This window comes from Mus musculus, chromosome 6 (assembly GCF_000001635.26).
Source record: "Mus musculus strain C57BL/6J chromosome 6, GRCm38.p6 C57BL/6J".
Taxonomy (NCBI): domain Eukaryota; kingdom Metazoa; phylum Chordata; class Mammalia; order Rodentia; family Muridae; genus Mus; species Mus musculus.
The window spans coordinates 122,804,655-122,819,117 of NC_000072.6; positions in this window are offsets into that span (position 1 = coordinate 122,804,655).

Below are 14,463 nucleotides of genomic sequence, written 5' to 3' on the forward strand. Positions count from 1 at the left end.
ATACAGCCATGGCTTTCTTGCTTATCTCATGTCTAACTGCTTTTTGAGACTTCTCAAGGTCCATCTATGACTCATGGTGCTTTGTCATTTGAGACATTCTAGTTAGCATTATTAATGGTTTTTCGAGATGCGGTTTCTCTGTAACAAGCCCCGGCTGTCCTGGAACTCGCTTTGTAGGCCAGGCTGACAGAGATCCACCTGCCTTTGCCTCTTGAGTGCTGGTATCAAAGGCATGCGCCACCACACCTGGCCTTTGTTATTTATTTTTTTAAATTGAACCTTTATCATGAAACCTGGAGCTAGGGCTGGAGAGATGGCTCAGTGGTTAGAGCACTGGTTGTTGTTCCAGAGGTCCTGAGTTCAATTCCCAGCAACCACATAGTGGCTCACAACCATCTGTAATGAGATCTGATGCCTTGTAGTGTGTTGAAGACAGTGACAGTGTACTTATATATACAAAATCTTTTTTTTTTTAAAGAAATATGCACTACAGTTACTTGGGAGCAAAGAGGGCATAAAATAGCTCCTTCCCCCAAGAATCACATTTATGGTGCTCTTAAATGCTGAGCCATCTCTCTAGCCCTTTTTTTTTTTTTTTTCTAAATAGGGTTTCTCTATGTAGCCCTAGCTGTCCCAGAACTCCATCTGTAGACCAGGCTGGCCTCGAACTCAGAGATCCACCTGCCTTTGCCTCCCAAGTGCTGGGATTAAAGGCGTGCACCATCACTGCCCGGACCTAATTTTTTTAAAAAAGAGATTTATATGAGTGTTTACTTTGCTGTATGTATGAGCACCACATGTATGTCTGGTGACCAAGAAGGCAAGAGGAGGGTGTCAAGATCTTGCACTCCACTCACAGCTAGTTGCTGCCATGAAGCAGACCTCTGCAAGAGGAGCAAGTACTCTGGGCCTCTGAGTCATCTCTGCAGCCCCCTGATTATTTTTGAGACATGGTCTCTCTCATATAGAAAGATGTGGGTGGCCAGGAATTCTCTATGTAGACCAGGTATCCTCAAACTCAGACTTGCCTGCCTCTGCCTCCTGAGTGCTAAGATTAAAAGCATGTGCCACTACATCTGGCTCCCCTAATTTTCCTTTTAAAAAAAAAATTACATTGGGCTGGAGAGATGGCTCAGCAGTTAAGCACACTGACTGTTCTTCTGGACGTCCTGAGTTCAAATCCCAGCAACCATATGGTGGATCACAACCATCCATAATGAGATCGGATGCCCTCTTCTGGTGTGTCTGAAGACAGCTTCAGTGTACTTACATATAATAAAGAAATCTTTTAAAAAAAATTTACAGTTATACGTGTGTGAGTGCCTGAGTACACAGGTCTTATAATATGGGTATGGAGGTCAGAGGACAATTTGCAAGAGTCACTTCTTTTTTTTTTTTTTTTTTTTCTTTTTTTTGGAGACAGGGTTTCTCTGTATAGCCCTGGCTGTCCTGGAACTCACTTTGTAGACCAGGCTGGCCTCGAACTCAGAGATCCACCTGCCTCTGCCTCCCGAGTGCTAGGATTAAAGGCGTGCGCCACCACGCCCGGCTAAGAGTCATTTCTTTCCTACTACATGGGTCCTGGAGATTAAATTCAGGTAGTCAGGTTTAGTGGCAAGCACCTTTGTATAAGGAGCTCTGTTATTGTTTATTTTTTAATTAGTATGCAAAAACTATGAGTTTCTTTAGGATTTTTCCATTAATTTATTCACTTTACTTCCCAATTCCAGCCCCCCACCTCCTCCCAGTCCTTCCTCTGATGGCCCCTCCCCCAACTGCCCCTCCCCTTCATCTCTAAGAAGGGGGAGGTCCCCCCCTGGGTACTAACCCACCCTGGCACTTCAAATCACTGCAGGACTTGATACATCCTCTTCCACTGAGGCCAGATAAGACAACCCAGTTAAGGGAACCACAGGCAGGTAACAGACCCAGGGTAAGTCTCAGTTGTTGGGAGACTTGCATAAATACCAAGTTGCACATCTGCTATATATGTGCAGGGGGGTCTAGGTCCAACCCTTGTATGCTCTTTGGTTGGTGTTCAGTCTCTGGGAGCCCCCAAGGGTCCAGCTTAGTTGACTCTGTAGGTCTTCTTGTAGAGTCCCTCCAAACCCTTCTCTCAACTCTTCCACAAGACGTCCTAAGCTCTATCTAATGTTTGGCTTTGGGTCTCTGCATCTGTTTTCATTGGCTGCTGGGTGGAGCCTTTCACACTAGGCTCCTTTCTGCAAGCATAGCAGGGTATCATTAATAGTGTCAGGGATTGGTTCTTGTCCATGGGATGGATCTCAAGTTAGGTCAGTCATTGGTTGGGGAACCTAAGGATAGTTCAAACATGCATATTGCATTTTGCTTATAGTCTCACTCCCCACTTACCCTTCCTTGGGCTACCTCCCACTTTCCTTGGTCTCCTTCCTGCTGGTCCCTTGTGCTTCAAAAGTGTTTTAGGGGAGTTGGAGAGATGGTTCAGTTTGATTCCCAAACACCCACATTGTGTAGCTCTGACCTGTGTTGAACTCCAGCTCCAGAAGGTTCTGATAGAGTCAATAGACTCTGGTCTCCATAGACACCTGTATTCAAGTACACTTTGGAGGTAGAGACAGGCAGATCTCCATGAGTTCAAGGCTAGCCTGCTCTATATAGCAAGTCCTAGGCCAGCCAGGGCTGCACTGTGAGACCCTGTTTCAAAACAAATAATAAATATATATATATATATATATATTTTAAAATTAAGATGTGAAGAAGCTGAATAATTAGATTTCTCTCAATTTCAGTTCAATGAACACTCGTTTTAGAATCATGACCATAATACACTAGTAAATACTAAGGGTAGTTTGAGGGATCTCTCTCTGACTTTGTGAATGCATAGTTTAGGAGGGGATTTAAACATAAGAGTCATTGCTTGGGATCAGTCTGATATGGCTAATTAAAGTAAATATTTATTTTTATGTGTGTGTGTGTGTGCGCGTGCCTGAGTGTACTTATGTGTACCACATGCATGCAGAAACCCAAGACCATCAGAAGAGTCTCCTGGAACTGGAGTTACAGGAGATTGTGAATGACATCATGGGTGCTGAGAACCAAATGAGGGTCTCCTTCAAGAGCAGTAAGTGCTCTTACCCGTCCAACCACCTCTCCAGCCAATAGGGCAAATTGTTAGGGAAAGTTCAGAATACTTTATCTGAAAGGAAGTTGGGGAAACATGAATGTCGCAGTATTTCTGAGACAGAAGAAACCTAAAGGCCAGGTGTGGTGGGATACACCTGTGATCCTAGCCCCTTTGAGGAAGAGGCAGGACATCAGGAGTTCTAGGTCACCCTTGCCTCTCTGTCCCAAGAACTAGCTGTGTACCATCATGTGGCTCTCTCATATGGTTCTTGTAGGCAGGGATTAGAGTGATGGACTATCTCAAATTTTTTTAGAACTGAGGAGTGGGTCTTCTTTGCTAAGTACAGATGAGAGGCCAAATCTTTAAATTCAGACTCCATTTTTAGAGAACCTGACCTAACTTTGAACTCAGGTAAACTAACAGGCCAGTACCTAGCATTAGTGTCCAAGTTAGCCCCCAACAAAACCAGAGCCTAGCTCGAGTCTCTAGGCTCAACCCCCAACAAGACCTGCATCTCCAGGTTACACCCCTAACAAGACCAACATTCCCAGGTTACTACCCCAACACATCTGCCTCCCCAGGTTACAATTCCACCCCTTGCCTAACAGCCACCAATGCAGAGGGGAGTAAAAATTAAGTTTATTATTTAATTTCCAGCACCAGCCAGTTATGCTAAAGGCCATAGTAGCTTTCCAATTAGATGCTTGCACACTTATCCCCAACTTGCTGCTTACTATAAAACCTTGCCCCAATAGATATTCTAGGTTCCCTCTCCACCAAGTCGGGGATGAGCTAGCTTGAAAAGAATTAAGACCCTGCTGTGAGTTGCATCAGATCAGCTCCTGTCTGTTGTGTGTGTGTGTGATCACTAACACTTCCCTGGCACTACACAGAATATTCCTGGACAACCTGGGTCTGTGGTCTTTGTAACAGGGACTTGGCCTGATGCACCTTCCAGCTGTTGAAGTATCTCATACAAAGTTGAAAAGTATCTCATACAAAGCAGGTGTTGAAAAATGTCAAAAACTACTTATTGGAGTTATAGGGTGGAAATTAATAAAGGAGGCCAGGATTTTTAGCTATAAATTATGATCTGCATACTTTACAGATATGGAATGTAAAATAAAGCACCTATGGCTTGCTAGCATGACTATGGGACAGTGCTGGCTTTAGTCTACCATTCCAGGACTAATCACTATTACTTCATGGGCATAGTTGGCTGTCAAGGCCATAGTAGCAACAACAGTAGCTTTCTGATGCCTGGCTCACAGCACCGCTCAGTGGGGTCATCAAGTTAACAATGTCAGCAACACAGTGCTGATTCCTTACCCTCTGAGGCTCCCTGGAAGATGAGCTCAGTAGTTGAATTCTTGGAGTCATTTCTCCCTTTTTTTTCCCTAAAGATTTATTTTTTATTTACATGAGTACACTGCAGCTGTCTTCAGACACACACCAGAAGAGTGCATCGGATCCCATTACAGATGGTTGTGAGCCACCAAGTGGTTGCTGGGAATTGAACTCAGGACCTCTGGCAGAGCATTCAGTGCTCGTAACCACTGAGCCATCTCTCCAGCCCTCTTGGAGTCATTTCTAAGATGCTGCAGCACTTGCAACAATTTTGTAAGCACCGAGTCCCCGTCATTAAAACCTTTTCTACATAAAGCCCTTTCTATTCACTGTAACCTACCCTGCCAAATGTAATGCACAGCTAAGCAAACCCCCTCCTGTCTCCCCATAAACACCCATTGCATTGAACTATATCTGGCTGTTCTGGAACTCAAGTAGGCTAGGCTGTTCTCAAACTCAGATCTGCCTGCTTCTGCCTCCTAAGTGAGGAGATTAAAGGCCTGAGCCATCATCCCCTGCTCCCCCACTAGTCTTTTGAGGTCTTATGGCTGGTTTTGGGGTCTCCAGATATAAGAGAAATTGGTAGCTATTATTGTTTTAGAAGAGGGAGCCAGACTTCAGTGAACCAAGAGGATTCCCCTTGAATCTAAGGTTCTATCTGATTCAACAATCTCAAGTTCAGTTGTCCGACTTCTCTCTTGCCCTCTTGGGCTCTTCCCTTCTTCCTCCCTTCCCCATTCCCTTCCCCCTCTATCCATGTGTTCATGGATGGCCTCTACTTCTCCCTCTCTGCCTCTACTACCTTCTTAACTCTCCAGGCCCTGAATAAACTTTATTCTATACTATTAAAAAAAAAAAAAACCAACAAACTCAAGTTCATTGCCTTCTTTTCAAAATTTAATTATGAATTAATGAACACATGTAATTATTTTTATAACACAAGTGGTTAAGTGAGAATTTAAAAAGTGGGGAGGGTTCATAAGACATACAAGGGCATCTTTAAAAATAATATCTTTCCCCTCATACTTTGTCTTCTTCTGTGTATGCACTGCCTGTCCCAGACACAAGAGAGTGAAGTGCCTGCCTATGCAGAAGAGTTTCAGTTCAGATTTTTTTTTTTTTGAGTCTAATTGGGCTGTCCTGGATCTCGCTGTGTTTGAGCAGGCTTGCCTCAAATTCAGAAATTAGCCTGCAAGCCTCCCAAACTACAGGATTAAAGGGGTGAGTCACCAAGCTAGTTTATTTTGAGTTCTTTTCACTTTCAACCATCAATACGCCCCTCCCCCATCGTCAAATTTAATCCAGACTTGCTTCTCTCTACGTAGTCGAGGATGACTTTGAACTTCTGAACATCCTCATCCTGCCTTCACCTCACATCACAGGTGTACGCCAACACGCCTAGTTTTGTCTTCTTGCGTGCATGAAAGACAACCTCCAGCCCCACTCCATTTCCGTTCTCTACGTGGAGATAAATCCCTTGCGTTTCCTTTTCACCATTTCATTCATTCCCGTTGGTACCGTGACTAAAAGGGAAGCCTGGGCTCAAAAGTTAAGTGTGAATATCGGGTATATTCCAGGAAGCCAGTGTACGCGCTCCCTCCCGAGGAGTAAGTAAACAGGAAACTATCGATCCCATGCAGGAAATGACCTTTGTGAGGGCAAAGTAGGTGAGCCGGTTTCCCTCGCTTTCCCTGAGTTCCCTTCCTAACTCATTTCCGGGTGTCAACCCATTTGGTCCTCCCCTACAAAACCAGCGTCGGCTGGCTCTTCACGGTCCACCCTAGAATTCCTCCCTGAGAGACCGGCCAATAGGCCCGGTACCTTTACGGACATTTTTATGCCCTGTTTTACATCACGGCAAACCTCCGCCAATCACTAACTGGGGGAGGAGGTACCAAAATAATCTTTACTTCCTCCCCAAATGGCCACCCTTCACCGCATCATCCTTTGATGGACTACCCAGGTGGCCAACCCTCGCTCAGTCCAGGGCCCAGCCCATGCTCAACTCCACCAGTCAGGACAAAGGAGAGGCATGCCCCCCCCCCCTTTTTGGAAATGCCTTGACGCTAGGCGTCCGGGCACCGGGGAAGTTACAACTTTGTACAGTCTGTGCTGCCAGCGTCCGGGTCTATCTCGGATCCAGTCTGGTGCCCCGGCGCCCACCCGGGATGGCCCCGCGGGCCCCGTCTCAGCCGCCTTTGCAGTGGCTCGCGGGTCTATCTCGGAGCCCGCGCTGCGCTCCCAGCCCCGGACGCTGGGCCGGCAGCCGGGGGCGCGGATCTTTCCATCCGCCTACCGCCGCTCTCCTCCCTCCTCTCCTCCGCGTTCCGGGCCGGGCTGACACCGGGGTGGGCGGAGCCGAGAGCTTGCTCAGAGCGGGGAGAGGCTGGCGCCTCTTAAGGTGGAACAGACCCATCGCTGGGCCTCCCTGGGTGTGCGACTCCCGCCCCAGCCTCGCTCTAAACGCTCGCTCTCGTCTCCCTAGCGAGCCTCGGTTCTCTACATAGTTTAGAAATTAATCAGGATGTAAAATGAACGCATAAACTGAAAAAGAAAAAAAAGTCAAGAAGATGCAAACTACTCAGAGAACTTTTATTATACTTGTGTTCTTTATTCCAGGGACTACAATCTTTAAGTGGTAGGTTTTTTTGTTTGTTTGTTTTTTTCCTTCCTCTTTCGGATGTTCAAATAAGAACTCACATTTTGCCTGATGAACATGATACACATGAGTCATTTGTATGCCGGTTTAGTGACACCGCCCCCCCACCCCTAACATGGACGACAAATATACTAAGGGAAGCAGAAACCTGGAGCCTGGTGGCTATAGGCTGCCTCTTATAGTTGGCCAATGATTCGTAGAGGGAGCTAAAGAGCAGAGGTGCTGCTATCTCAACGCCTTTGTAAAATGGATGAAAATCTGCTGCTTTCTGGATTTGGTTTGACGCAGAATTGTTCCTGTATAAAGGAAAAGCAGGGACAAAAACGGGGCAGAGACTGAAGAAAGGCTATCCCATGACCGGCCCAACTTGGGATCCATCCCACGCACAGGCACCAAACCCGGATACAATTACTGATGCCATGTTGTGCTTGCAGCCTAGCATAGCTGTCTTCTGAAAGGTTCTACCAACAGCTGACTGAATCAGATGCAGATACTTACAGCCAACCATTGGACTGAGTTCGAGACCCCTATGGAAAGGATTGAAGGAGCTGAAGAGTATGGCAACCCCATAGGAAGACCAACAGTATTAACTAACGGGGACTCCTGGGAGGTCCTAGAGACTAAGCCACCAACCAAAGAGCATACACGGGCTGATCCGTGGCCCTGCACATATGTAACACAGGACTGACTGCCTTGTCTGGGCTCAGTGGGAGAGGATGCACCTACTCCTTAGAGACTTGATACCCCAGGAAGGGGAATGCTGGGATGTGTGTGTACCTTCCCAGAGGCGAAGGGGAGGGAGGATGGGGTGAAGAACTCTGGAAAGAGGGACCAGGAAGGGGGGCAACATTTGGAATGTAAATGAAATAATAACAACAATTAAAAAGGATGTAGTGTAAATTAAAGATACTAGGTAACGATACATACACAAAACATGATAGCAAACATTTTACTATTTCTTTTTAATTTTTTTAAAAGCTCTGTTGTAAAATTTCAAACACAAAAGTAGAGAGAATGACAATGACATCTTATATTTTTATCTTATTAATATCTATCGTGTATGTGTGTATATATATATATCCGCATTACATGCATGTAGGAGCCAGGAGAGGTCAGAAGAGGGAGTTAGTCTCCTGCAACTGGGAGTTACAGCCAGTTGTGAACAGTGGACAGCAGGGCTCGAATGTAAATGGGGACCTCTGTTAGAGCAGCAAGTGCTCTTAATCTCTGAGCCATCTCTCCAGCTCTAACTTTATTTTCACTCTTGTACATGCATGTGAGCATGACACGGAATAGTACACATGTGACTACATGTGCCCTCAGCACCCAGGGGAGAGAATCCAGATCTCCTGGAGCTTGAGTCACAGGTGGTGGTGGTAGAGGCTGGACTTGCGTGTCCAATTGGGTCCTCTGCAAGAGCTGAAATCTTAGCTATCTCTTTAGCCTGAGAACAACATGTATGCTTAAATGTTGCAATAAGCAATATTTGGCCAATATTTTGCCACCTCTACTTTCCTCCTGGTCACTTGATTATTTTGAGACAAATTTCAGACATTTCATGCTTAAGTCACTCTAATACACATTTTTAAATATCCCTTAAAAATAATGGAATTTCATTAATCCACCTTTGTTTGTTTTTCAAGGCAGGGTTTCTCTGTGTAGCCTTGGTTGTCCTGAAACTCACTCTGTAGACCAGACTGGCCTCGAACTTATAACATCTGTGTGTACTTCTGCCTCCTGAGTGCTGGGATTAAAGACTTAGACACCACCACTACCTGGCCCATTGTTTATTATTTCCTTCCTTTGTTCCAACTCCCCTGCTTCCCCCTCTTCTTCTTCCTCTTCTCTTTTTCTTTTTTCCATCCCATTCCTCCTCCCACTTGTCTCCAAGAAGATGCCCCCCCCCCCATTGTTTATAAGACCTATTTTATTTTAAATTACGTGTATGTGTTTGTGCGTGTGAGTGCAGGTGTTCAGAAGTGCCACATCCCCTGGTTGTCCAACATGGGCACTGGGACTGGAGCTCAGGTCCTCTAGGAAGGCATGTGCTCTTAAATCGCTGAGTCATCTCTTCAGCCCCATGAATAATTATTTATCTAGGTTTTTGTTTTTGTTTTTGTTTTTTTTTGAGACAGGCTGGTTTTTAATTTACTACCTACACAGCTGAGAATAATCTTAAACTACGGGTCCTCTTGTCTTTACCTCCTGAGTGCTGGGGTTACAAGTATATGTTACTATGCTTGGCTCCCTTTCATATCTAAAAATGTAAGAAATCTTGATTCTAAGCAGCATGTGATGGAACACATCTCTCTACTGACTGCATTTGGGAGGCAGAGGCAGGCCTGTGGGTTTAATGCCAGTCAGGGCTACATAGTGAGACTCAGAAGAAATTTGAATTCTTGGTACTACCAAGTGAATATTGAAACTTTGCCATTTGCCTTATAGTATTTTTTCCCAATTGCCCTATTCCAATCAGGATTCCCCTTAAAGGTTTGTATCCCGTATTTTATGGACATATCTCTTGATCCATAGTAATTCAATTGACTGTTGAGTCTTTTAAGCCCCTTTTCTCTCTAGCCCACTCCTCTAATCTAAGGGCATTACATAGATGAAGTCATGCAAGCCTTCTGAAAACTATGAAATATGTATTATTATCCCTCTATTTCTGATGAGGAGACTGCATAGGAAAACAATCACAAAAGCAGTGATCAATTTAGTTATTATGTTTTGAAGCTGATGCTTGCGTATACAAACTTTTATCATATTCCATGGGATACATTGTCTTTAAAAGTGACCATTTGATCAGGAGTTCAAAGTCATCCTGTACTATATAATTAAGTTCAAGGTCAGTGTAGGCTATAGGAAAATTCTTTTCAAAAAGAAGAAAAGGAAAAGGCTTGTAAAATGTATCTGTGATATGTTAATTACATATGAAGAGTTGCAGGGCCTGGAGAGATGGCTGTGTGGTTAGAAGGAAGTACTGTTTTTCCAAAGGACCTGCATTTACTTCACAGCATCCAAGGAGGCTCACAGCATCTGAAACTCCAGCTCCAGGGAGTCTAATGCTCTCTTCTGCACTCTGGGAGCACCTGTAGATGTAGACACAAGCACACAGACCAGCAAATATACACATAATCAAAACTAAAAATAAATGTTAAGAAACAATTATACATGCCTTATCATATCAAATGAATTCTCACATTTTAATTTTTTTAAATTTATTTATTTTTATTTTATGTGCATTGGTGTTTTCCCTGCATGTATGTCTGCATGAGGTTGTCAGATCTTGGAGTTACAGATAGTTGTAAGCTATTATGTGGGTGCTGGGAACTGAATCCTGGGCCTCTGGAAGAGCAGCCAGTGCTCTTAACCACGGAGCCATCTTGCCAGCCCCTAATTTAAAAAAAAAAGGAAAGAAAGAAAAGAAAAGAAAAGAAAAGAAGAGAAAAGAAAAGAAAAGGATAGAAAAGGAAAGAGAAGAAAAGGACTATTGTGTGAAGAGGGGCATGAGTGCCACATATGTGGAGGTTAGGGGATAACTTTGTAGAGTCTGTTCTCTTTCCAGGGATCAAAGTTCAGGTCACCGGGCTTCTGTGGCAAATGCCTTTACTCTCTGACCCATCTCAAAGGCTCCTCGTTTTCTGTTTTAATCGACATCTTCTTTATCAGTCAAAAGTAAAGGAAGGATGAATGCAAGTACCTCCTCCTGTTTTAGGTCAAACCAAACCAAACCAAACCAAAACAAAACAAAAACAAGCAAGCAAACAAATAAAACTAAATCAGGCTTAGTGCTCTTTTCTCCGCATCCTCTTCCTTCTTACATTCTTTTATTCAGTTGGTAAGCGTGTCAATGCACACGCCTCAGTGTGTGTGTGTGGAGGTCAGAGGACAATCTGTAGGAGTTGGTCTTCTACTGTCGGGGTTCCAGGAATCAACTTTGGTCAACAGACCTATGGGCAAGTGCCTTTACTTACTGAGACATCTCACTGGCCCCCAAACTACAAATAATTACATAAGCAAACCCCACATAAACACTAACTATAGACAACAGCAAAAAGTGAAGAATACTAAAATGATCTCTAAATTATTTAGTACATTTCTCTCTCTCTATATATATATGCATGTATATATACATATATAAATAAATATCACATTCACATTTTTTGAGTTTATATAATTACACCATTTTCTCTTCTCTTTCTACCCTTCTGAGGTTCCTATGTGCACCTCCTCCCTCATATCTTTCAAACTTATGGCCCATATATATATTATATGATCTACATATTACACACACACACACACACACACACACACCCTGCTTCAGTCTGTCTCATGTAACTTGTATAGACATGTTTTCAGGGCTGACCATTTGGTGATGGATGACCAATCACTGTGCACTTTCCTGGGGAAGATTATTTCTCCCGCTCTGCACTTTCCTTAGTTGCTTATGGTCCTTTGCCAAGGGTTGAGGCCTTGTGAGCTTTGCCCCTTCCAATAACGTGTCTATTGGTGCCATATTTGTTCAGATACATATTTTTGAAAAGCATCTATTTGATTATATGAGAAAACTATTACAATGCAATTTTATTTAATTTTTTTTTAATGTGTATGTGTGTGTGCCTGAGTGTACGTATGTGCACAATGAGCACATAGGAGCCTGAGGAGAGAAGAAGAGATGTTGGATCTCCTGGAACTGGGGTTATATCAGGTTCTGAGCTGCCGTGTGGGTGCTGGGAACCGAACCCAGGTCCTCTGCAAGCGAAATGTTCTTACCTCATGAGCCATCTCCCCAGCTCCTGAAATGTAATTTTCTCATTCAAATACAGACATATAAAAACGATTGGTTAAAGTTATCATACCCACTTCCAAATATTTAAATGACACTATAGCTAGACTTGGTGGTACAAGCCTTTGATCCCATGAACTGAATGATGATATCTAAAAATAAAAACGACTTAATCATTCTATCTCCAGGATTAAATATAATTACTCTTTATTTCTTGGAAGAGTTTATTTGAGCTCACAAAGAATTAAATAAAATTGTTCTTTTAAATACTAAACAATATCCTATTATGTAGATTACTATAACTTCTTATATATTTGCCTTATTTTGGATCTAGCTTGCTTCTATAAAAATGCTACAGCCAATGTCTAATATATATAAAACAATATTTGAAGTTTTTATTTTTGCCAATTTTTAAGGAAAAGAGATTCTAATTTTTAGTTTTTCACTTAAAAAAAGGATGTTTTTTCTCTTTTTTTTTGGTTTAAAAAAAAGGATTTTTATTTAAAATTTCAATTATGTACATGTGTGTGGGTCTTGCATGTGAGTGCCTGTGCCCTCAGAGGTGCTGGGTCCTTCTGGAATTACCGACAGTTGTGAGCACTGTACGTGGGTGCTGGAAACCCAACTCTGGTCCTCTGTGAGAGTGGTGTGTCTCCAGACACTAGCCTTTCCATTTTATGTTACTTCTACCTCTGGACCCTGCAAATATCAATGACCGGAAACACCAGAAAGTGTTGAAAAGTTAAACAAAGCATCCAACACAGACCCAGAGATGTTTACAAGCGAATTCAGACTCTGAAGCCCAAGCTGGGGCTGGAATTCACTATGAAGCTTGGGCTAGCCTCAAACACATGGCAATCCTTCTAGCTCAGCCTCAGATGTGCTCGGGATTAGGTGTGGGCCATCTCCATGTCTAGTTCCTTTGATCTGTCCCAGAATGCTTCACATTAGCTCAGTTGGTAGAAAGTTTGCCTCAGTGCTGGATATGTGGGGCTGGGGTGATGCTCTGTAGCTAAGAGCACTTGCTGCTCTTGCCAAGGAGCCTTTCAGTTCTTAGCACCCACAGTCAGGCATCTCACAACCACCTGCAACTCCAGCTCCAGGGACTCTCATACCCTCTTCTGCCCCACAAGAACATCTGTACCCCTGCATAGAGATACTTAATTTAAAAACAAAAGAGCTATTTTGAAAGAAAAAAAAAAAACCACTAACAGTGCCTGTGCACACAGGCCTGTAATTCCAGCACTTGGGCGGGTGGAGACAGGAGGCCAGGCATTTAAACTTATCTATTTATGTTTACATGTATGAGTGTTTTACATGCATTTGTGTGGTGTGCATATATATATATATATATATATATATATATATATATATATGTGTGTGTGTGTGTGTGTGTGTATTTATTTATTTATATTTATATGTATGTACACACACACACACACACACACACACACACACACAAACCACCTGTGCACCTATGGAGGTAACTAGAGGGTATTGGTTCCCCTGAGACTGTTACAGATGGTTGTGAGCTTGCATGTTGGGGTTGGAAATCGAACCTGGGTCTTCTGGAAGAACAGGTGCTCTGAACTTCAAGCCAATGCTTCACTCCAGGATCAGAAGTTTAAAGCTATCCTTTGCTACATAGAGAGTTTGAGGCTAGCCTGGGCTATAAGACCTATTTTATAACAATGCCTCCCCCTCCCTAACTCATTACATAGTGTAGGCTGGCCTTGAACTACTGATCTTCCTGGTTTCTCCTCCCCAGTGTTGGGACCATAAATACTTGCCATTGTATAGGGTTGTGCTTTTGTGGTGCTAGGGATAGAGGCCAGGGCCTCATGCTTGCCAGGCAAGCCCTCTACCAGTTGGGCTGTAAGCCTGGCCCCATCTTATCCTTTTTACAGATAGGGTCTCATGATATAGTTTAGCTGCCCTTGAAATCAAGATCCTCCTCTAGCTGCCCTTGAACTCAAGATACTCACAAGTGGGTGCCACTAGGCTGGAGGAAATGAATCTTTTCACATGGATACTGGAAGTGTGGGGAGGGAAGAGGCTTTGTTAGGGGGCTCACTGACTGGCAATTTGAGAATGACATGTTTTCCCAGTTTAAGCCAACAATGTACTAGAGGTTTAGACCCTGGCTCTAAGGCCATTTGGGTTCAACACCTGACACAAAGTAACACTACGAATTGCATAATGGTGCGAATTACATGAACTCAGACACAAACAATATCTTCAAGCTGTAGTTACACTCTAAAGGCCTGATACTGCTGCATGGAATTGCCAGTAAGAATCAAGTGTGATAACACACGGAGAGTGTGAAGCCTTAATGCAGACGTTGTATGTGTAATGTGGTTATATGTACAAGAATGTAAGTAAATGGCAGTAGGCATATATTTAGCCAGAAGACAAATGACATCTCTTTCTACAGGGAGTCATCAAACTGTCATCTTTTTGAGCAATTCAAATATCAAGTGAACAATTTCTTTTGTCTTATCATTTTATAATAGAACACAATTGGAGAAAAGTAAGCCAGAGGGTGATATACCTAAGAGTTTGTAC